Source organism: Sciurus carolinensis, chromosome 10 (genome assembly GCF_902686445.1).
Source record: "Sciurus carolinensis chromosome 10, mSciCar1.2, whole genome shotgun sequence".
Taxonomy (NCBI): Eukaryota; Metazoa; Chordata; class Mammalia; order Rodentia; family Sciuridae; genus Sciurus; species Sciurus carolinensis.
Genome location: NC_062222.1, coordinates 139,477,985 through 139,500,277, shown reverse-complemented (window position 1 = coordinate 139,500,277; position 22,293 = coordinate 139,477,985). Strand labels below are relative to the sequence as shown.

At 38.5% G+C, this 22,293-nt stretch overlaps 1 protein-coding gene and 1 non-coding gene across 2 annotated transcripts in view; one reads left to right on the top strand and one right to left on the bottom strand.

Moving 5' to 3' along the window:
• Positions 1-22,293, bottom strand: part of Poln (DNA polymerase nu) — a 176,292-nt gene that overhangs the window by 88,366 nt on the left and 65,633 nt on the right. The gene's annotated exons all lie outside the window — the stretch shown is intronic.
• Positions 9,641-9,714, top strand: Trnaa-ggc (transfer RNA alanine (anticodon GGC)). Its single transcript has one exon. It is a non-coding gene; the product is annotated as a tRNA-Ala (tRNA).

Sequence of the window (22,293 nt, the reverse complement as noted above, 5' to 3'; positions counted from 1 at the left end):
TCTATTCCGCCATCTTGGATCACCCTGTGGAAAGCCCACTCCAAGTTTTCTAAGGAATCTCCACACTGCTTTCCAGAATGGCTGCACTAATTTGCAGCCCCACCAGCAATGTGTGAGTGGACCTTTTTCCCCACATCCTCGCCAACACCTATTGTTACTTGTATTCTTGATAACCACCATTCTAATTGGGGTGAGATGAAATGTTATGGTAGTTTGGATTTGCATTTCTCTTATTACTAGAGATGTCCATATGCAGCAGAATGAAACTAAACCCCTATCTCTCACCCTGCACAAAACTCAACTCAAAATGGATCAAGGACCTTGGAATCAGACCAGAGACCCTGCACCTTATAGAAGAAAAAGCAGGTCCAAATCTTTCTTTATCATGTTGGCTTAGGATCAGACTTCCTTAACATGACTCCCAAAGCACAAGAAATAAAACCAGGAATCAATAAATGGGATAGATTCAAATGAAAAAGTTTTTTTTTTTTTTTTTTTTTTTCTCAGCAAAGGAAACTATCAGCAATGTGAAGAGAGAGTCTACAGAGTGGGAGAAAATCTTTGCCACACATAACTTCAAATAGAGCACTAATCTTCAGAATCTATAAAGAACACAAAAAACTTTACACCAAGAATACAAATAACCCAATCAACAAATGAGCTAAGGAAATGAGCAGACACTTCACAGAAGATTTACAAGCAATCAACAGATATATGAAAAAATGTTCAACATCTCTAGTGCCCCACATCTTTAAGCCAGCCAGCAGACCCATTCCCAGGCTAGAGATGAAGTTGCTTACTGAGGGCATCTGCAAATCTGCTTCCTCATATTTTCACAGAAGCTGTCCAGAGAGACACTTTCCATCCTTTCTAGAGATAAACTGAGCAAACACAGCAAAAATCTGCTAGGAATGTACATTGGGGCAGAGAGGACTGAGAAAAGGGGAGAGAGAAGCTGGACTGGCCCCTATAACACAGATCATCAGAAAGAACCTTGCCTGAAGCTAGCCTTCCTGAGACTTCTAACTCAGGTAAGTTAAGAAATACCCTTAAACTATTTAAGACAGCTTGATTTTGGTTTTCTGTTCATTCAGCTGAAAGTCCTTGAATGCATACATGGATTAACAGCATTGTACTCCTGGCTCAGGCATTCGAGGAAAAGCACCCATTCAGCAAGCATAGCTCAGCAGTCCACCCCACTGGCTCCTTCTTCTTCCACTCCTGCTCCTCCTGGAGCTCTATGGTAGGGAGCCCACACAACCCCATTCACCAGGCAGAGGAGGTCCTACACTGCCAGCTTGGGCTGCCCTGCTCTTTCTGGCTCTGCTGCTTTCCATCTGTGCTCCCTGCCTTGTTTGCTTATGTAGATGAAGAGTCCACAACAGGACTACAGTCTGTGATTGCACCATGGCCAGCATCTGATGTCCTTTTGCCAACTTGGTCCTGGCCCTGGCACCACCACCATATTCTGTAGCTCATCTCACTCTGCCTGTGGACTTGGCCTTGGCTGTCTCTGCCACAGCACCATTCCAGGGTCAAAAGAGAATCGAACAGGTGTGGGTGCTTTCATTTCCACACCAGAGGTGCTCAGGACCCAGGAGCTTCCAGCTCCATCCATGCCCCCTGGGTCCAGGGAGATGGGTCCCACCACCCCACCACCCCGACACGTTGGCTTGTGCTCCCAGGAAGACTGCTTCCCCCAGGCTTCCAGGCTGGGAACAGGAGCCTCAGTCCTGGTCATCTGTAGAGGAGTATATGGCCCTCTGCTGACTATCCCTGCCCACTTCCAGGTTTCTAACCCTTAGGGGCTCAGGTTAGAGCCCATTCAGAGACCCCACCAAGTTCAGTCCTGTGCTCTGCTTTGTGCCCTCCCTCTAGGCACGAAGCCCAAGCCAGGGGCTGTCATCCATTTCTAAGAAGTGTGACTTCCCATGCAAGCAGATCTAGATCCTCTCTACTCAGTGGGTCCTTTATAATGTTGAAATGGGCAGATGCAAGGCTTTGAGTCTGGACATTACAGGGAAACTTCTGAAATTCAAAAGCTGAAAACATAAAGCAGAACACTTTTAGATAGGTAGTGCCTGATTCTTTTCTTTTGCTGGGAATGAGCCCACAGGTTCTCTACCACTGAACTACATCCCCAGCCCTTATAGTTTTTTTTATTATTTAAGACAGGTCTCACTAAGTTGCCCAGGTTGACCTGGAACTTGCAATCATCCTGCCTCAGTCTCCTAGTAGCTGGGATCAGAGGTGTGTGCACCTGACCTCATACCTTTCTTATTTCTGTTATGTTCTTTCACAAGCTCCAGTTGAAAGCCAGAGCTGAGTATGATGTCTTCATCCTCAGCAATATCCCCTCCATGTGAAGTAACAAAGGTCCAGCTCCAGTGGGCTGGAAGTCTCTCCGTAACAAAAGGTGCTAGGAATAAAATATATAGCAGCAAGTATTTCAAAATCATCATTATGCTACAAGCTTTTTGTTCTGTTAAAGCTGCCACCAAGGAGACTCCTGCTTCCAGGAAGGTGGCATAAACATACTTTCCCTATTCTTCCGACTAGGTACAAATAAAACCCTGAGTACTGCATATATAGCAACCATTAGAAGACTATGAAAAGTGGACAGAGGCAGATTGGCCAGTGACTGAAGGACACAAAGAATTACACAGAGCTGAATTCCACAATTTCCCTGTGCCTATTATGTCCCGGCCTGGGTGCTAAAGAAGCCAATGGCCACAGACAACAACAAACAAACAAAAAAGCCTGCTCTAGTTGGTCCAAAGACCAGGAAAAGGGCAGCCTTGCAAAATGGAAACTTTCAAACCCTTGACTGCTCCAGCCGAACGCCACAGGCTGACTGAGTAAGCAACAATCCTCCCACTTGGGTGCTTAGCCAAGTTCTTCTTTTTATAAATACATATATCTTTTTAAAAAGATATATATATATATATATATAATACAAATAATATATATTATTAATTATTGATGGACCTTTATTTTATTCATTTATTTATATACAGTGCTGAGAATCGAACCCAGTTCCCCACACATGCTAGGCAAGTGCTCTCCCACTGACCCACAAACCCAGCCACATATATTTTAGTTGCAGGTGGACACAATACCTTTATTGTATTTTTATGTGGTGCTGATGATCAAACCCAGGGCCTCAGGTGTGCTAGGCAAGCACTCTACCACTGAGCAGCTACCCCAGTCCCCAGGTTCTTAGTAATCTTCCAGGCACTGACCCCTCACCCTGTCTGTGGGCTCTAAGTCCCCAGGCACTGCCTGCTGTATCTGGAGTTGAGTTCAATCTCTCTCCCTTATTGCAATAGTCTTGAATAAACTCAGCCTCGCCTGTTTAACTTTGCCTGGTGCAATTTTTCTTTGACAAAATATAACGTATCAGAATGTGTGGGAAACACTCAGAGCAGTTCTGAAAGAGAATTTATAACTTAAAAATGTACACATGAGGGCTGAGGTTGTGGCTCAGTGGTAGAGTGCTTGCCTAGCATGTGTGAGAAACTGGGTTCAATTCTCAGCACCACATGTAAATAAATGAATAAAATAAAGGTCTACTGACAACTAAATATTAAAAAAAGAAAAATTAGTGAAACAAAGAGCTGGTTATTTGAAAAGATTGATAAAACTGACAAAGATCTCAGTAGACTGAAAATAAAAAAAGAAGTCACAAGTGATCAATATCAGGAATTATATAGGGACTATCACTACGGATCCTGCAGATATCAAAAGGATAAGGGAATGCTCTGAACAATTACACACTTAGATAAAATGGATCAATTCTTCAAAAAATACAAACTAACAAAATTCACCCAATATGAAAAAGATAACATGAACAACCCTCTAATAATTAAGGAAACTGAATTCATAATTTTAAAACTCTCCAAAAGGAAATCTCTATGCCCACATGATTTCATTAGACAATTCTACCAAATTTGTGATGAATTAACACCAGTTCCATACAATATTTTCCAGAAAATACAAAAGGAAAGAACATTTCCAATTTTCATGACCCTGATACCCAAACCAAATACAGACCAATATCCTTCATGCATAAACACAAAAATTCTTTACAAATATTAGAATATAGAATTCACATATATGTATATGATCCAATAGTTCCACTCATGGGCATTTATCCCAAAGAAAGGATTTAGGTTCACACAAAAACCTAAACCTTAATGTCCATTCCAGACTGAAACTGGAAACAACCCCAGATGTTCCTTAAAACTAAACTTTCACTCATACCTAGGAGCTTCAGGTGATAATAAAATTTCCATGAGGAACTTAATATCTTTTTTCAAAATATCAGGTATTTTAAGCATATTCTTTTGAAAAGATAATAAATTTTCTCAAAATTATAAAAAGAGTGTTCTATTAAATAAATAGGTATTCACTATTTAAAATATTCTTAAGACTCTCAGAATTAGTTCAGTGAATTATCAAAATCCTACTGTGTGTGAACATTACAGAAAATGCTAGCTCTTCACAGACACAACTTCCAAATAATTAATACTCACATAATATATATATATATATATACTGCTGGAGAAAATCCCTTTAGCTAATGAGTATGAATTGTAAGACCCAATGCTACATATTTTTCCCTAACAAGATTTCTCCCACAAAGACACTATATATTTAGCTCTCCATAACTAAGACTTGAGTCACTGATTTTACTTTTCTCTTCAATGATATAACCAATGGTCATAACTAGATACCAGGCCTGCTTTGGGGGATAAAATGCCGAGTAAGAGGGCAACCACTAGCAAGGGTGGAGTGCTATGGCAGGGCTGTATGGAGGACACTTGGGGATACACCTCTCCAGTGACACTACAGTGTGTCAAGATGTGTGAGAAGAGACAGATACGTGCAGGGCACAGAACTGAGAGTCTAGGATCAGACCCACATATGTACCAAAGTTACTGAATGTCAGAGCATTACAAATCACCATAAATTCTTAACATAGCAATAGTTAAAATAAGCAGTTAATCAAACAGAAAAATAATTAGACCTCTACTTTATACCTATGTAAAAGCAAGTTCCACTGAGATTAAAGACCCAGCATTTAAAAAAACAAAACACAAAAAATTTTTAAAAAAACTTTTGAGAGAGAATTTGAAAATCTTTATAGTCTCTATGCAAGAAAAGTTTCCTTAAATAAAACACAAGAAAACACAAGGTATGGTAACACAGGTCTGTGGTCCCAGCTACTTAGGAGGCTGAGGTAGGAGGATCACTTAAACCCAGAAATTCTAGAAAAGCCTGGGCAACATAGTGAGACCTTGTCTCCAAAACAAAACAAAACAAAACAAAATAAAAAGCCAGGACACAAGAAGGTACAAACCATAAAGACTATAAATTTGATAAAGATGTAGATTATAACATAAAAAATATAGACTGAGAGAAGACACTTATACAAGTCAACAGAAGACTAATAATATTCATAATAAAGAACTTTGACATATTAATAAGTAAAAGACAAACCATAAATTGAAATTAGGAAAAGGAGATTAATAGGCAAGTCATCAAAAAAACTTTAATGACCAATAAACATGAATGTATGCTTGTCCTCATTAGTAATTAAATAATGCAAATGAAACCACAATGAGATAGTCATTCACATTCATCAGACTGGCAAAAATTCAGGAGTCTGGCAAGACAAGTATGGTGGAGTCGGTAGAGCAATGAGATCTACACTACAGGTGAGTGTTGCCGGGGTGCCTATTTGCAAAGTGTGTGTGCTCCTGGGAGAGCTGGACACCAGCGGGCCTTGCAGGCAGGCAGTGCTGGTGATATGAGGGAAAACCTTGCATATGCTCAAGAGCATTCATCACAGCATTGCCTTTTTTTCTGGAAGCATTGTTTTTAATAGCAAGAACTGGCAACAGTCTCAAATGTTCATATAGTGATATGCCCTAGGCAGCCAAGATGAGTGGCTCTCAGCTGCTCTATCAGATGGACAAATCTCAGAAACAATGTTAAAAGAGGCAGGTGGGGTGGTGCACACCTGTAATCCCAGCAGCTGGGGAGGCTGAGGCAGGAGGATCACTAGTTCAAAGCCAGCCTTAGCAAAAGCAAGGTGCTAAGCAACTCATTGAGTCCCTGACTAAATAAAATACAAAATAGGGCTGGGATGTTGCTCAGGAGTCAAGTGCCCCAAGTTTAATCCCTAGAAACCTACCCTGCAAAGAAAGAAAACTAAAAATCATGAGGGTAAGTGTAATGTACTACACTATGGTATCAAGTTTAAAACAGAAAAAAAAAATTCACCCTCTATTATTTAAGGAAAATACATGGGATGATAAACACAACATTTTTTATAGAAGGGCACCAATTTGGGAAGAAGAGACCTGGGAAACAATAAAAAGAGCTTTCAATTCACCCAAGTGACATTTAAGGTCCTAATGTGGATGATGAATATGTGGGTGTCCATTTTACTAGGCCCCACACCTTTCTCTTAGGAAACAGGGAAAATCTAACTGAGCTTTGGCAGGACAGGAGGACCAGGAGGGAGGGCACCAAACGACACTTCCTGAGGACACATCCCCTGAGTGGAAACAAACAGGCAGTGACCAGGCAAAGAAGGCTGGGATCTGGGAGCAGAAAAAGTTACATGACTAACAATAACAGTGACCTGAGGGCCAAGGAACACATAAGGGCACAGGAGTCCAATCGTATCAAAGCACTACCACATTTGACAAAATGCTAATTTGGCTCCAACACAGCTAAGTAATAAAAAGTATAAACATGCTACTGAAACACTAGATGTATAATTAGAAAAATAAGGAAAACTGCAGGGGATAAAGAACTGACAAAAGAATTAAAGCAAACATCCAGCTCAAAAATGCCTGGATTTTAACATTTCCAAATAATAATACAGTGGTAACTTTTTAGAAGAAAAATGAGAACTCAGGATACTAAGGAGTTTGTAAAACACCATGTGAAAGGTCAGATATTTTGAATTTCATAATGCTGATGGATTCTGAGCCAGTATCACGAGTGGCACTGCAATGAAATGAACACATTGACCAAAACTGGCCCCGCCAATGTAGAAACACTAGCAGGACATTTAAAGCTGTGTGTGATAAGGAGGTATTGAATGGAAGAATGTGGCTCCTGGCAAGTGCAGCGAGAGCAAAGGTACTCAGCACCTCCCATGGGAAGGCCTTTGTGAAACAGATGGTAGTTCTGTAAGGGAGATACAGAACAAGGACGGACAGGCATGAACCCCAAGGTATCTGAGTTGGAGGAAGAGAGTTCAGACCCAGTGATAACCTCATGACCACCTCTAGGGGTCATGCCTCAGGTGCAAACACGGCAGTCCAGCAAGAAGAAGAGGCATGGCCATGCTGTCAGCTCCTAATCTGGAAGACGAATATGTGGATGTCCATTTTACCAGGCCCCACACCTTTCTTTTAGGAAAACAGAGAAAATCTAACTGAGCTTTGGCAGGACAGGAATACCAGGATGGAGGGCATCAAATAACACTTCCTGAGGACACATCCCCTGAGTGGAAACCAGGAACGATCCCAAACAGGAAGACTTTGAGACACTGAAGACAACTCAAGAGCAGATCACACAGTTTTCCATTCAATCATTCAGTTCCAGGTAGAGAACATCAGGCAGAAAAGGAATTTCTAGGATTTATAACCCAGAGAGGTAAACACAGGTCAACAGACTGTTACAACCCAGTGTCATAAGCATCACAATTGGAGAATACAGGGAGAATCTAGAAGGGACACCAGACTGAGGTTCTGACAAAGTTACCAGTGATTAATGAAGCATTTCAACCCAGGAAGACATAAAAAGGCAATATTTCAGATGAATTAAAAATCCTAGATGGGAATTTTTACTACCACTTGGGATGATTTTGGGAGAAATCCTAGTTCTTGGCTCGCAGCCGTTAATGACTCAAGTGTGTAAACTTGCAGAGAGGAGCATTCTGCTTCTCCCACCTAGGAATGTAAACAACTGCCCCCAATTGACCTAGTGTTACCAAGGGAACCTGTATAGGGGCCTGATGGTCTGATCCCCCACGGCACATTGTGATTGGGCAAGAGACTTATAAAATGTATACCTGCTCCTGCAATAACGAGTTTGCAGGCTGCTCACCACAAGCCTGCTTCTACCCAACTCCCGGAGTCTGGGTCTTGACTCTACAGCCCTTACCTGTGCTTGAGCTAGCCTGGCACCCCTACAGATAAACACAGTTGGAAGGAAAGTTACAAAGAGGAAAAATCAGACAATCCATAAAATCAATTTTCTTGAGGCCATTAAAGAGCTGACTATTCAGCAGAGAATTGATCTTTGCATGTGTGTGAGGAAACTTCCAAGGTATGTAGAAAACCATCTGAAGGAGTACGTAACAAGGCCCCATGCTTATTCAGGGCCAGGAATAAATCTGTTCCCACCAGTTATTCTTGAAAACTCAGGATTCAGTTGGTAGAATACTCAGGAAGGTCTTTCCTCAACAGTGGAGAATAATTAATCTAAGAGCATTTCTCTTGTCCTGCCAGATGAATCATAAAAGCAGGACCAAAAAGAATCTGCTTCTAAATAAACTCATCCCAGAACAAAGCTCAGTAATATTTATGGGACAAAAAGATCCAATACCCAATCATGGAAATCCATAATGTCTACCATCCACACAATGACCACCAGTCATACAAAGAAACAGTAAAGTGGATACATAATGGAAATAACTACTTATTTAAACTAACTAACAGTGGATACAGATGTTGAATTAAGCAGGCATGGACGTTAAAATAATAATTTTTTAAAAAATATTTTTTTAGTTGTAGATGGACACAATACCTTTATATTTTTATTTTTATGTGGTGCTGAGGATTCAACTCAGTGCCTCACATGTGCTAGGTGAATGCTCTACCACTGAGCTACAAGTTCAGTGCTAAAATAATTATTATAACTGCATTTGATATACTGAAAACATAAGTAGAGAAATGGAAGTTACAAAAAGATTCAAAATGAGTTTCTAGGAATGAAAACTGTGATGTCTAATATGAAGAACATACATGATAGGATTAAGAATAGATCCGAAATGACGAAAGAAAAGATTAGTGAACCAGAGGACGTACTAGCATAGACCGTCTGTTGTGGTTTGAATCTTAAATGTCTCCCAACAGTCATGTGCTAAAGACTTTAGGTACAACCTTCAGGAGGTGGCCTAGCAGCAGGAAGTCAGGCACTGGGGCATGCCCTTGAAGGGGATATGGGGACTCCAGCTCCTCTCCCTCCTTCCCTTTCTCTTCCCAGATGCCTTGACATGAGCACGTATCCTCTGATGTGCTCCTGCCATGGTGTTCTGCTTTACCACAGGCCCAAAGGAAACAGGGTCAGTACCAAGGTTTAAACCTCTGAAACCTGAGTCAAAATGACTCTTTCCTCCTTCTATGTTGTTTATCTCAGATATTTTGACACAACTGTGGAAAGCTGACTAACACACTCTCCAAATCGAAACAGGAGAAAAATTCAAGTAACAGAATAAAGGTGAGTTCAGTGAACTGTGAGACTAAGTCAAGTGACCTAATATATGTAATAATAAGTGAAGTCCCCAAAGGAAAGGAGAGAGAAAGATGGTCATGAAAAGTACATGAATAGGGCTGGGGATGTAGCTCAGTTGGTAGAGTGCTTGCCTGGCAAGCACAAGGCCCTGGGTTCAATCCCCAGCACCACACACACACACAAAAAGTACATGAATAAATAATTTCCAGTAATTTTACAAGTCTGCTAAAACTATAAAACCATAGATCCCAAGAAACTCAGTGAACACCTAACCTAAGAGATATGAAAAAACTACATCAAGATACACCATAATCAAATTTATCAAAATTAGAGATAACAGGAAAAGCTAAAAGCTGCCAGGAAAAAAAAAGATGCTCTAGGTATAGAGAAACAGACAATAATTACAAGATTTCTTGTCAGAAACTAGGTAGAAAGAAAGTAACCTCTTTTTTTGCTGAGAGAAGAAACCTTTCCTCTGAGAATTCTGTACCTTTCAAAACTATTTTCAGAAAACAGAAGAGAAATAAAGACATTTCTAGCACTATAAAAGGCAAAAGAATTAATCAACAGCAAACTCACACTACAAGAAATATTTAAGGATATTATTTAGGCAGAAGGAAAATGATGTCAAATAGAAGTGTGCATGTACTCAAGACTGAAGAGCACTGGAAATGATAACAAGGGCAAATATTGAAGATTTTTCTTATTTAAATCTGTGTAAAAGATCATGATGACTGGGGCTGGGGCTTAGAAGTATAGCACTTGCTTAGCATGTGTGAGGCCTTGAGCTTGATCCACAGCAGCTACTCCCATTGAAAAAATCATGGCTGCTTAAACAAAAATAATTTTAAAATATTGTGGTATTGTGGGATTTATAAGTTATATGCAAAAGACCCTGAACCAAGAACCAAAGACATAAAACTACCTAAAAATAGCCATCATTAAAATAGATGCAAAAGTTCTATACACAGTCTTAGCAAATCTAATCCAACGATATATAAAAATGATAATACATTCCTAGGTTTTATTCTAGGAATGCAGAATTGGTTTGACATTTGAAAACCTATCAGTGTAATTTATCATATTAACAAACTTAAAAAGAAAACAACATGATGCTCTCCATGGATCAAAAGAAGATTAAACAAAATCTAACATCCATATAAAAACTCTTAGCAAACTGTTAATAGAAGAGAACTTCCTCAAGCCAGTTAAGGGTACTGATTTTAGACATATACCAATGAAAGACTGAATGCTTTCTCATAAGATCTGGAACAAGACATCTGCTCTTACCACTTCTATTCAACAGGGTGGAAGATGCTTTGTTTACTGGAATGAGGCAAGAAAATGAAATAAAAGAAATCTACATAGGAAAGGAAGAAGTAAAACATTCACATATGACATGATCATCTATAGAAAAAATCTGATGGAATCTGCAAAAATAATTACTAGAACAAATAAGTATGCTTATCAAGGTAGCATGAATGCAAAATCAAGTAAAAACCATATTTCTATATACTAGCAATGAACATGGGAATTGAAACAAGAATACCATTCATAATTGTATAAAAATATGAAATGCTTAGATAAATCTGTCCAGGTACAGTGGTACACATTTATAGTCCCAGCAACTTGGGAGGCTGAAGCAGGAGGATTGCAAGTTCAAAGCCATTCTTGGCAATATAGCAAGACCCTATCTCAAAATCAAAAATATAAAGGGAGAGTATTCAAGATGGTAGGCTAGAGGAAGATTGCATTCCTAGTCACTCTGTGGCTTGGGATTCAAGCAGCAGGAGTACTGCTTCTCTGCAAGGTGGATCAAACATAGAGTTCACTAAAACTCAATATTGGACAGTCAGAGTATCCTAGAGACTCAGAAATTTGGGTACATTAAATGAAGAAGAAAGACTATATGGAAGCCAAGCTGATAGCAGCAGCAGCAGCAATGGTTCAGCACAAAGGGGAGGAGAACGTAGCAAGAAATACAATGGACAGATTTAGTACAGAAAAACCTGAGATCTGAAAAGCAGCCTGCCCTTAACTGATCCAGAGGCTGCACTGTGCACTGGTGTTTGAAAAGTGCCTGTGTATTCCAACTGGCCACGGAGAGCTGAGGCAGAGCAATCTTGAGGAGGCTATGCTGCAGTATCTGCTGCTGCAGGAACTGGTAGATCTGAGCAAACAGAGTTACACTGTCCTGCCAAGTGCCTCCCGGGTAGCCTAGGAGTGTGCCTAGCAGAACAGGTGTAAAACAGGCACAGAGAATATTTTACCCAGAAGAATTCAAGTCAGAAAAGCAAAGGGAAGCCCACCTCCCTTCTCTTTTTGAGTCTGGTAGCTCACGTGACCAGCTGCAGTGGGTTGGGAATCTAAACAAGTGGGTGTGAATATACTCAGGGCTGTGTTTGTGGGCAGCAGAGGGTTGAAGGATTGGCTCCCCTGCCCTGCCCCCTGTAGAATTTTTGGGAGGCTCCTGAGATCCAGACTCCCAGCAGAGATTGGCAACTTTCAGGCCCTAGTGGTATGATCTAATCTCTCCAGAGAAGACAGCACCCAGAAAAGTCCCTGAGGCCTGATTCAACTTGGGCCCAACCTGCTGGAACTCTATAGTGTCCCCACCCTGGGAGTGCATAAATCTGGTCTGTACAGACAAAACTCCAATTGACAGTACTTTCCATCCCATCCTACTTCATTTTGGGGAGAAAAAAACAGAATTATTTGAACTAGCTTCAGTCTTAGGCCATTCCAACTGGCAGCTTGGTGAGCAACACAAAAAGAGAAGGGGGGTAGGGGTCTGGGGTTGTAGATCAGTGGTAGAGCACTTGGCTAGCATTGAGGCACTGGGTTTGATTCTCAGCACCACATATAAATAAATAAAATTAGGGTCCATTGACAACTAAAAAAATTTTTTTAAAAGAGAAAGGGGTTAACAACCCCCAGCCCTTGCTCTCCCTATCCCTATATAGTCCAAGAAGAAACTGAAAGACACTCAGGCATAGACAGTGTCCATCTATTCTTTTTAACTAATTTCACCACCTCAGTGGAAACGATGCCTTAATTTTTCATTAAGAATCTTTCTTTCCTTTTTGTTTTTGTGTGTTTTCACTGTGCCAATTTGTTTTGTATAATTGTTTTTCATTTGTCTGTTTCTCTTGCTTCTCCTTCTCTCTTCTGCTAATAGTCAAATTCTATTGTTCATTCTTTTGCTCTTCCTTTGCTCTTTTTCAATTCTATTCTGTCTTCTCCTTCCTTATAACCATCATATCCTACATTGTGGGGAGCCATCCATGTCTAGCAGAATCACACTTGGCTGGTCCATGGGATACAGAGGTCTGACTCCCAGGAACTGGCAGTCATGAGAGACTGTTCCAGACCTTCGGGGAGTAGGTGGCCCTGTGTGGAGTGGCTCACCACCTAAGGATATTCTATTTCCCTGAGCAAATGGCCTCCCTAACTCTACCCCATCCTGTTCCTCACAGAAGCAGCCCCTCCTGATCCAGGCTCCTTTACCTGTGTGACTATAAAGAAAGGTGAAGGTGCGGTCCTCCATGTTTTGGAAGCCAGATCTAGTATGGCCCAATCTGACACACCCATTTTCAATTGAGGAGTACTGGTTCTTGTGTTTATTGATTAAATAAGTTTATTAGTGATTAACTGATCGCCAGTACCATCCTCTGACAGTTATCCCTTCCCTCATCCACGCTGGACGTGGATGAAACCCCCACATTACATTTCTTCTGCTTACTCTTTTTGAGACTGTGAGCTCTTTTCTACCTTCCTATGACATTTTCTTTTTTCTTAATTAACTATATTCTTACCATCTTTTAGCACTAATTGGTTTATATAACTCCTGCCCCCACCATTAATGCTGTTTCAATTATTACTGCTATGAATACATAGTTGACACCTGTAGTTTACTTTACTGCCAGGTATAGTTCATGGTTACTTATTTTTTTGCTGTTGGCAATTGCTGACCCTACCATTTCTGTTTGTTTGTTTGAGAAGAGTTGTGAGATGTGGGTTAATGGAAAGGATAAACTCTTCAGGAAAACAATAACAGAATAAAAACCTTCAGAATGAGTAGGACACCCAGACACAGGAGGCATTCAGAACTTCCCCACAACACATTAAAATTAAAATGCCTAACACAGAGAACAAGGATAGAATTTTTAAAGCCTCGAGAGAATAATGTCCATCCCAAACACGCGCTCCACTGGATGGTATGTTCTCCAGGCAGCCTCCCAGACACCGCCACCCCAGCAGGGACTCCCGGGCCAGGCTTCCCTTCTCCAAGTAGCACCTGGCCCGTGAGAACTTCTTACAGCAACTTGGTGGATGAGTTGGAGTTGTCATTCGAGCCTTGCTTTGCTTCTCTTGTGAGTCAGGATTATGTTAATGGCACTGATCAGGAAGAAATTTGAACTGGTATTGATCTGTGTATCCAAGTTTCTAGATATTGCAAGACAGACAGAATGGTTTTTTTCCTACAAAAATGATTACAGTTGTCTGTCCAGAAACCAGGGCAAATTATCAAAGAAGACATCTCAGAACTAAGGAATGAATTCCAGGGGAAAGATGTGCTGGTGCAGAAGCATTTGAAAAGCTAAGGCACTGGCAGCAGGAGCTGGAGGACATCAATGTGCAGCACAAGAAGCCAGCTGAAGTCCCTCAGTGCTCCCTGGCCTACCTGGAGCAGGCTTCTGCCAACATCCCTGCACCTCTGAAGCGGACCTGGGAGGGGTCTGGCCTATAAGGCAGCCTCTTGTAGACAGTTTCACCAAACCTCTCTCTGTGTAGATGTGGCATTTTAGAAGAATTATTTGCTAGGGAATGAGTTGGTGTTAATTTTGTTTCCACCTAAAAATTTCCCCAATTTTTATGAGTTGTTAATTACTTGATTAGTTTATAAAATGCCTCTAGCTTGGTGAACCAAGTGAGGTTTTGTTTTGTTTGTAGCAAAGTTTAAACTTAGTTTGATGACACAGATTCTTTCTTGGTTTTTTGCTTGTTTTTAAATTTTTTATATGACTTTTATATAGTTTTTTTTTTTTTTTCTAGTTGTTAGTTTGTTATTATCTGAGGGGGGAAATTACAATACTCCAGAACTGGGGAGAAGGAGTTTGGTTTTAGGTCTTTTACAATTACTACCCATTCATGGTAGTAGAGAAAAATATGTCAATTTGTTGTCTCAAGATTTTGAACTACCTCAAGAAGAGGAATCTAATGCTTCCACAGCAGTACAGAGTATAGATATTTTGTAAATAGGTCAGAAAAAGGGTTAAAATATGCTGTTAGTGTAGTAATATAAGTAGATCCTTAAGTGGATGCTGCCTTTTGTTTAGGTAAGTTTATGTGTTGTGTGGCATTGATTGTTTGAAGGGGAGCTGTATTAGGAGCATGATACACTAGATGCCTTGCAGTAATGAACCAGTGTGAGTAATAAAGCAGACCCAGTCTCTAGCATGACAGCTGGGACACAGGTAAAGTACGAGGGTCAAAGCTTGGTCTGATTCTTTTTCTTTTGAATTTTGTTTTGTTTGCTTGTGTTTTTGTTTTACTTTTTGGAGAAAAGGCAGTTTATATGAAGGAAGATTCTTGCTCATGAATTTGATTCCAAGGGACTAGGGCCTTGGGGTGGAGGAGACCTGCAGAGTGATCCTCTCACTTCTATAGAGAGCACACGGTTCCTCTGGGGAAGATATTTTTTCCTCTTGTTGGAGGAGGTGTTCTGTTCACTGTTATGCTTCTCTTAGATCACATTCCTTCAGCCAGTACAGACACTCTACTGTCTTCTGACTAGTCAGTAGGTCTGTGTCTTGGTTTGTTTTGTCCTTTCCAACCCTGAAGATTCCTCCCCACGTGCTTCGATATCCACTCATGTTCCTGGTGTGGCCTGGATGCCACCTGGTCCAGGAAGCCTCCACTCCATTCCAAGGCACAGGACGTTCATTCCTTCCACTGTCTTGTGGGTTAGTGAATGGTATCTGTTTCTGTGCCCTTTGCTGCATTGTATACTCATGGGAAATAGGCATTACTCCCCTTGAATATATACAACGTGTATTTTACATGATGCTTTGCACTCACTTTGTGTGTGTGTATATGTATATGTATTCATATTTATATTTACATATATTACTCATTTTGTTTGTGTGCTGTGAGGATGATACTTGTCTTGTGGACCTGTGATGACCAGTCTGAGGCCAGCATATCCCCTTGGTCTGAATGTATAGGTCAAAACTTAAAAGTTATTCTTTACTCATAAGGATTTAATCTGGTCATCTCATGCTAGTTAGAAGTTCTGATTTGCAACTTCAATTTCTTGATTAAAAACCTAAATAAACTAAGTTTGAGGCAGTCTTTCAAAGATAAAGGTGTTTTTGGTGAAAAGATAGGAAACTGTTCTATTTGGTGCTTAGTGAAAATGTTTTGAATTAGTGTATATACAAGTCATTGTCATTTCTTTATATTAATTCTGAACTTATCTGTCAAATAAATAACAATTTTTCAGTATTGTCTGTTTGTTTAAAAAAAAAAAGAGAGAGAGAGAATAATGTCAGGTCACATTTAGAGGCAAGCCAATCAGAATCACTTCTGATTTCTCAGCAAAAACTCTACAAGCCAGGAGAGCTTGTAGATGTGTTCCAAGACCTGAAAGAAAATAATTGTCAACCAAGATTGCTATATTTAGCAAAGCTAACATTCAAAATTGAAGATGAAATTAAAACTTTCCATGATAAGCAGAAACTAAAAGAATTCATGACTACTGAACTGGCACTACAGAACTTATTTAAAGAAATACTGCACACAGAAGAAATAAAAAACAAACCTCAGAGCTCACAAAAGAAGAGATCTGATTTGAACAGCAACCAAGCAAATGAGAAACAGGACTGAATTAAACATTAGAAATAAATCAAAGTGGCCAGAATTAATAAACATCTCTCTATAATATTGAATTTAAATGGTCTCATGCTTCAATTAAAAGACATAGGCTGATAACCTAAGCCTAGGGTGGGGTGCAATGTATGAATTTCTGCTTTTGGGAAATGGTGAGATAGACCATCTACCCTTGCAGAGTGTCCCTCCTTAAAACCTGGCTTGTTATATAGCTGCAACTGAAAACATGACTTGGGGCTTAGCTGCTCCGGCTGTGTCCTCCCATGGACCTTACTTTGTGGCCTGGGCCATCAACCTGAAGACTGCCTGCTTTCTGGTCACAATGTGGGCCTTGCCTTGACTAAGCAGTCACTCCTGTGTTGGTGCAGAAAGAAGGTTTCTATTTATTTCAGTGCTGCTGATTGACATCCCAGCCTCCACGGCACTATATCCAGAAGGCAGGAGCCCCTTTAAACAATGTATAGAAAAGGCAGCACAGAAATGAACTCCATCAGTCCAATTTGAGGTGATATTTTTATATTAATCGAATTCCTCCTAATACTTAAAATGGTTTTACTTTTGTAATCACTGTACAGAAAATTTCAGGAGTGCTTGACTGCTTGTCATAATCAGGCCTTTTCCTTAATAAGTAGAGACATGATCATTTCCAGGAATTTTACATGAAAAAAATTTAAAAACATGTTTTGTGATTTGTAGTATGGACAGGGAACAAAATTTAATTTTCAAACATTTGTGTCTAAACATTGTACAATGTAACATGCTCAACTTTCTTAATTTTTTGCTAATTTTTCTAAGATATATTAAAGGTGTTTTATATATTTTTTTGTAGTAAAATGGACCCAGTAAAAAAATTAAAATGTCAGAACATCATACATTTTGAACTGTCTGGTCTAATAAAATAGTGGGGTACAAAAAAAAAAAAAAAGAAAAGACATAGGCTGGAAGAATGGATTAAAAAACAAGACCCAACTATATGCTGTTTGCCATAGATGTACCTGACATGTAAATACAGCCAGAGGCTGAAAGTAAAAGAATGGGAACTAATATACCATGCAAATGGAGACTGAAAACAAGCAGGAGTAGCAATTCTCATATCTGACAAAGCAAATTTCACACCAAAATTATTCAAAAGAAACAAAGAAGATCACTCCATATTGGTAAAAGGAGTAATCCAACAAGAAGATATAACGATAATAAATATTTATGCCCAAATGTGAGTGTACCTAATTACATGAAACAGACACTACTCAAACTGAAGACCCAGATAGACCCCAGTACAATAATACTGGGTGATCTCAACTCATTTCTCTCACCATTAGATAGGTCATCTAGACATAAACTCAATAAAGACTCTTTGGATCTGAAAAATATTATAAATCAAATGGATCTAATAGACATCTGTAGAATATTCCAACAAGAGCTGAATATACTTTCTTCTTGGTGGCTCACAGAACCTTCTACAAAACAGGTCATAATTTAGGCCACAAAGAAACTATGAGCAAATACAAAAAACCTTGACATATTCCTTGTACCTTATCAGATCATAAAGAAATGAAATTAGAAAGCAACATGACCAAAACCTATAGAAACCATAAAAACACATGGAGATTGAACAATACTCTTTTGAATAATGAATGAGTGATAGAAGAAATCAAGGGAGAAATTGAAAAATTCTTAGACTCAAATGAAAATCAGGATACAACATGCCAGAATCTCGGGGACACTACAAAGGCCATTCTAAGAGGAAAGTTTATAGCTATGAGTGCCTATATAAGAAAACAAGAAAGATCCCAAATAAAAAACATAATGATGCATCTCAAGGTCCTTCAGAAAGAACAATGAACCAATTCCAAAACCAGTAGAAGAAAGGAAATAATTAATATCAGAGCCAAAATCAATGTACTTGAGAATTTAAAAAAAAAATGCAAAGGATTGATGAAACAAAGAGTTGTTTCTTTGAAAAGGTAAACAAAATTGATAAGCCCTCAGCCAAACTAACCAAAAGAAAAAGAGAGAAAAACCAAATTAATAAAATTAGAGATGATATGGGATAAATCACCACAGACATCTCAGAAGTCCAGCAGATCATTAATAACCATTTTGAAAACTTATACTCCTACAAATTAGAAAACCTAGACAAAATGGACCTATTTCTAGACATAACAATTTGCCAAAACTGAAGCAAGAGGATGAAGAAAACCTAAACAGACCAAAAGCCTGTAATGAGATATAAGCAGCAACAAAAAAGACTTCCAACAGAAAAGCCCATGACCAGACAGAGTCTCATCTGAATGTTGATAAACCTTTAAAGAAGAACTAATGCCAATACTCCTCAAATTATTCCATGAAATAGAAAGAGATGGAACACTTCCAAATTCATTCTATGAAGCTAGTTCACACTCATACCAAAACCAGATAAGGATGTATCAAGGAAAGATAAATAGAGACCAATATCCCTGATGAACTTAGATGCAAAAATACTAAATAAAATATTAGCAAATTTTGTTCAACAACATATTAAGAAAACTGTACACTGCAACCAGGTTCGTCTTTTATTTCAGAGATGCAAGGATGGTTTACTATATGCAAATGAATGTAATGTAATTCATCACATTAACAGAATTAAGGACAAAAATCACTTAGTAATCTCACTAGATGCAGAGAAGGCCTTCAACAAAATTCAGTACCCATTGGTGATGAAAATGCTGAAGAAACTAGGGATAGAAGAAACCTACCTCAGCATTATAAAGGCTATATATGAAAAACCCAAAACCAACCTCATGGTAAATGGGGAAAAGGCAAAGTATTTCCTTTGAAATCTGAGACAAAACAAGGATGTCCACTCTCACCACTCCTATTTAATATAGTGCTAGAAATTCAGTCAGAGCAATTAGCTAAGAGAAAGAAATAAAAGGGATCAAATTAGGAAAGGAAGAGGTCAGATTATCACTGTTTGCAGATGATATGATTCTATACCGAGAAGATTAAAAAAAAAAAAACCACCAAAAGACTACTAGAGTTAATAAACTAATTTGGAAAAGTAGTAGGTTACAGAATCAACATACAAAAATCAATATCTTTTCTATATACCAACAATGAACCTGCCAAGAAAGAAATCAGGAAATCAATTTCATTCACAATTGCCAAAAAATAAAAAATACCTAGATTAAATTTAACCAAGGAGGTGAAAGACCTCTAAAATGAAAACTACAGAACATTGAGAAAGAAGTTGAAGAAGATCTCAGAAGATGGAAAGGCCTCCTCTGTTCATGGATAGGAAGAATAACTATTGATCAAATGGTCATATTACCAAAAGCAATATACAGATTCAATGCAATCTCTATCAAAATACCAATGATATTCTTCACAGAACTAGAAAAAAGAGTACTAAAATTCATTTGGAAAAATAAAGGACCCAGAATAGCCAAAGCAATTTTAAGACAGATAGCAATGCTGGAGGCATCACAACATCTGAATTCAGATTATACCACAGAGCTGTAGTAACAAAACCTGCCTGGTACTTGCATGAAAACAGATACAAAGACCAATGGTACAGAATAGAAGACACAGATAGAAACCTACACACATACAGTCAACTCAAAATCAATCAAAGACCTTGGAATTAAGACCAGAAACTATGCAACTCCTAGAAGAAAACCTGGGGTCAACACCCCAGCTTTTAGGTACAGGCAATGACTTTCTCAGTAGAACCCCTAAAGCTCAGGTAATAAAGCCAAGAGTTAATAAATGGGACAGCATCAAATTAAAAAGCTTCTACACAGCAAAGGAAACAATTAGGGATGTGAAGAAAGAACCCACAGAATAGGAGAAAATCTTTGCTAGTTACTCCTCTCAGACATAATTAATATCCAGAATATATAAAGAGCTAAAAAAAAAAAAAAAACAAAACTTTACATCCAAAAGTCAAATAACCCAATTAAATAAATGGGCAAATAAATTAAGCAGACAGTTCTCAAAAGAAGAAACACAAACGGCCAACAAATACGTGAACAAATTTAAACATTATTAGCAATTAGAGAAATGCAAATCAAAATTACACTGATACTTCATCTCACTGCAGTCAGAATGGCAGTCATCAAGAATACAAACAGTAAGTGCTGGAGAGCATGTGGAGAAAAAGAAACACTTTTACACTGTTGGTGGGACTGTAAGTTAGTACAACCATTATGGCAATCAGTGTGGGGATTCCTCAAAAGACTAGGCATGGAACCACCATATGATCCCTTCTTTGTACTTACCCAGAAGAATTAAAGTCACGTTACCTTAGTGATAACATGCATACCCATGTTTACAGCAGCACAATTCACAATAGCCAAACTATGAAACCAGACTAAGTGTTCATCAATGGATGAACAGATAAAGAAAATGTGTTACATATACACAATGGAGTTTTATTCAGCCATTAAGAAAAATTACATCATTGGCAGGAAAATGAATGGAACTTGAGACCATTGCGTTAAGTGAAATAAACCAAACTCAGAATATCAAGGGTCATATGTTTTCTCTCATGTATGGAAGCTAGAGAGGAAAAAGGAAAACAAAGTGAAGACAGATCTCCTAAAAATCAAAGGGAGATCAGTAGACAAAAGAGACCAGGAGGTGTAGGCGGGGAAGGAGAGGGGAAGAACTGGGGAGTGATTTGGGCAAAAGTGCATTGTTATATTGTGTATATGTACAAATATGTAACAACAAACTCTATCAAACTATAATGTATCAATGAAAAACATGGAAAAAATAAATAAATTAAAAGGACTGGGATAGAACTCAGGAGTGAAGTGCCCTGGGTTTGCTCTCCAACAGTGAGAGAGAGAGATCTAACAAAATATACAAAAAGACCTATACCGTAGAGACTACAAATCTTCACTGAGAGAAATTAAAGAAGGTCTAAATAAATGAAGAAATTCACCTTTTTCATAGGATAAAAGACTAAATATTAAGATGTCAATTCTTTCAAACTGAGTTCTATATTTGAAGTAATCCCAAAGAAAATCTTAGCAGGCATTTTTTTTTTCAGAAATTAACAAGTTGCTGAATAAAGTTCATATGGAAATACAAAAGATCCAGAATAACCAACATCTGTAAAAACAAAACAAAACAAAACCCAAGGAAAGCAAAAACAATGCTGGAGGATTTACCCAATTAAAGAACTTGCCAGAAAGGTACAATAATAAAAACAGGGTAGTGTTGGTATAGTATAGATAACTATAGTATAGTTTTTGCCCATTAGCAAAACTACAGGCAAAATTCAGAGTACAGAAATAATCACTTAAGTTTATGGTGAATTTGGTTTTGACAAAGGTGCCATGACAATTAAATAGGGGAAAGAATGGTCTTTTCAGTACATGATGGAAGGACAACCAGATACCCACTAATGAAAAAAGACGAATTTAGACACTTAACTTCTTACCATGATTCAAATTGGATTATAGACCTAAATATAAAACTCTAACCTATAAAACACATATAGAAGGCACAGAATAAGATCTTTGTAATCATGCTTTAGGTAAAGATCTCTTAAATAAAACACCAAAAGCAAGATCTGTAAAGAACCCTAATTCTAATAAATCAGAATTCATTAAAATTTAAAATTTCTGCTTTTCAGATAGTGTCAAAAGAATGGACACACCACAGACTGGAAGAAAATATTTGCAAGATATGTATCTAATAAAGAACTTGCATCTAAAGTACATAAATAACTCTCAAACAATCCCTTTAAAATATGCAGAAGATTTAACTAGGTACTTCACTGAAGAAGAAAAGATAGATGACAAACAAGCATATGGAAGGATGTACAATTAAATTTAAATGTACATTGTCAAATGATATTGAATTGCAATGCCA